This window comes from Orycteropus afer, unplaced genomic scaffold (genome assembly GCF_000298275.1).
Source record: "Orycteropus afer afer isolate SDZICR_OR568_19922 unplaced genomic scaffold, OryAfe1.0 scaffold00037, whole genome shotgun sequence".
NCBI classification, from domain to species: Eukaryota; Metazoa; Chordata; class Mammalia; order Tubulidentata; family Orycteropodidae; genus Orycteropus; species Orycteropus afer.
Window position 1 is genome coordinate 12,599,249 of NW_006921624.1, and position 3,450 is coordinate 12,602,698.

Consider the following 3,450-nt stretch of genomic DNA (forward strand, 5'->3'; position numbering starts at 1 on the left):
TTTTCTCCAACTCCAAAATCAGAACCACATGATTGTGAAATGTAACTGCAATCTCCTTCTTGCTACGGTGCCTTTTAATTAGGCATCAAAATGCCCCAGAGATCCTACTGCTCCCTTGTAATGGTGTGTTCCAGAAAATTACTGCCATCGGCTTAAATTAAAGGAAAGTTATTCAACCGATTTGTTAGGCATATTTCAATACCATTGGGCTAGGACCAGGACTGTTGTTGCTGGTATTGTTATTTACAGAGCATGGAGTGAGTGGATGTCCTTCCAGAAGGTTATTGATGAGATGAACTGGTCCTCATAGGATCATTAGAATGGTAGAGGCTGAGAAATCCTGCCTGGAAATAGGATTTTGGCCTTCTGGATGTGCAGGAAGAAGTATCTCACAGTAGAGAATGTATCGTATGCCAGATGAGTGTTTGGCATATATAATCACACTTAATCTTCACTGGAGTCCCTGAGTGGCTCCTTGGTTAAATGCTCAACTGCTAGCTAAAAGGTGGCTTTGAAGAAAGGCCTGGTTTCATAACCTTGCAAAACCTATGGAGCAGTCTACTCTGCACACATGGCATCCCCATGAGTTGGAATTGACACCATGGCAACTCATGACAAGATACTTCATTGCATCCTTTATTATCTCCATTCAGTGCATAAGGAAACAGAACCAGGCAGATTAGATGCTTTCTCAAGGCCTTACCAGCTGGCAAGTGGCAGAACCAGGCTTCAAACCCAGGTAGGTCTGAGTCCAATGCCTGCCACACATGACCAAGCTGCATCAAATTGAGGTGAGGAGAATAGGCAGTCATTGGCCTGTATGATTTTTGCAAGTCTCTTCCAAGATAAACAGGCCATGGTTCGGTATGTCACAGAGTCTCAGACATATTTTTGGCAAGCTCTGGTGTCTATCACACTCTTGAAAGAGTGCCACCCTCATGGAGGATTCTTTGTGGAGTACTTCTATAAATCTTGGAGAGCTGCTGGAAAAGGTGCCTGATGCTGCTCCAGGAAAAGCAAACCTTCACCTGTGAATTCATGGCTCTCTGTGGCTTGTAGAATAACGTCAAAATTGCTTAGCCTAGTACTTGAGATCTGTCATGATTCAGCCCCTGCTTGCCCCCCACCCCCCGCCAGCCAAATCTCTGGCCACATACACGCTGACTCTACGTATGCAGAACTTTCTTACAGTTTCTTGGAACGTATTGTACTTTCTTGCCTCCATGTCTTTGAGCAAGCTGCTCCTTCTGCTTGAGTGCCATCCACCTTGCCCACCTTGACCTCCTACTCATCCTTCAAATATCCCCTCTTTGAGGAAGTCTTCTGGACCTCACCCAGCAGAATCAGGGCCTTCCTCCTGTGGTTGTTCATTGTACTTTGTTCCTCTTCCATGTGGCACATACATCCTAAGGGAACCGAAACCCAAAAAAGCAAGCCCCTGGGGAAACCCCTCCTCTTGAGTTCAAGTAGAACCTATGATTGCTTCTAACCAATGCAATATGAGAAAGATAATAGGATATTATACTTTTGGTTACATTAATTTATATGTCACAGATGATAGGATGACACCCTTATATGATTATGTTATATTATATCTGACTCCACCTTAGCAGATAGGCTTTGAGACACCCTTGCTGGTTTTGAAGAAGTCAGGTACCATGTTGTGGGCCACATGGTAAGACACTACGAGCAACTTAATAGGAGTGGAGAGCATCCCCCAGCCAAAAGCCAGCAAAATAGTGGGACCTTCAATCATACTATCATAGGAGATGAACTCTGCTGATATCTGATGAGCTTGGGAGCAGGTATCTTTCCAGTCAAGCCTCCAGATGAGAACATCTGGTGTCCTTTTGACACCTCATAGTGGCCTTGTGACATCCTGAGCTAGCTAGGAGCTAGCTAAGTTGTGCCCAGACTCCTGATGCAGCAGTTGATACCTAATACTCTGTTACGGTCCATAGCCAGCATTAGTCTTTATATGTCATTCTCCACTAGATGGAATTCATGAGAACAAGGATTTGAGTGCAGCTCTTTCAGCCCTTACACAGTGTCTGGCAGATAGTAGAACTTAATAAATGCTTATTGAATGATAAATAAATATGAACTTTAAGATTCCACTTGGATACACACACACATACACATATAAATGTAGTTTTAGGTTGTTTGTCATGGATTGAATTGTGTCCCCCCAAATTATGGATTGAATTGGCAGGACCATGATTCTAGTGGTTTGGTAGTTATGTAAAGATGTAGTTTGGCAGTTGTGTAATGATGTTGTCATCCTCCATGATGTAACCTGATGTGACCAGACAATCAGTTGTAAGGGAATTAGAATGAGATGCAACACTCTTAATCAAGTCACAGCCCTGATCCAATGTGAAAAGAGTTTCCCTGGGATGTGCGTGCACCACCTTTCATCTTACAAGAGATAAAAGAAGAAAGAAGTGAGGAGAGAAGGGGAGACCTGACTGCCACTAAGAAAGAAGGGCTGGGAGCAGGGTACGTATTTAGATCTGGGGTCCTTGCACTCAGAACCTCCTAGACCCAGGGGAAGATTAATGCCAAGACATGTGGAGATCTACAAGGAATACTGGGCCACAGAGGTTGGACGGAGACAAGGACCTCCCTTTAGAGCTGGTGGGGAGAGAAAGCCTTCCCCCAGAGCTTGTGCTCTGAGTTTGGACTTTGAGGCTCCTAAACTGTGAGAGAATATATTTCTGTTCATTAAAACCATTCATTTGTGGTGTTTCTGTTAGAGCAGCATTAGATAACTAAGACAATGTCGAAATTCCATTTACTGTGACCTTCACAGAAGGTCAATAACCATATCAAAGTTCCAAAGAATCAGGAAGACTGCCCAGAGCAAGCATTCTTCTGTAACAGTCATAGATTCTTTGACACAATTTGCCAAGCACTTGGGCACACAGGGCCTGTAAATGTAATAACAATGTCTGGAGTGCCTTTGAAGATGGTCAAAGGCAAAGGCGAAAATCACAGAAAAGGCAGCTAGGACCATTAGCTGCTTTTTGAAACCTTGAGGCAAAGAGATATTAAGAGCCTTGAACAAGTCAGAAGGGGAGCCAACAGTCAGCCACAGAGCCAGAGCCAGAATTCTGCATCAGTCCAGAACCCCCAGAAAATTCTCCAGGCCTCCTCCTTGTCATCCTCTTTTTCCCTTCCCTCCCCGTTTGCCATAGGAACAAAAACATAATTCACTGTGTCCAAACCCCTCACTGTACAGGTGGAAAGATGGAGGCTGGCAGAGAAAGGACTTGCCTAACAGTATATACAGAGGGGCCCAAGAGCAATATTCATTTTCAGAAGCTCTTGAAGACTGAAGTTAAAAAAAAAAAAAAAAAATCAGTGGTTGCCAGGTGCTCGGGAAGGAAGGAAGGAAGGTACAAAGAGGTGCAACACAGGGCATTTTTAAGGCAGTCAGGCTGTTCTTTA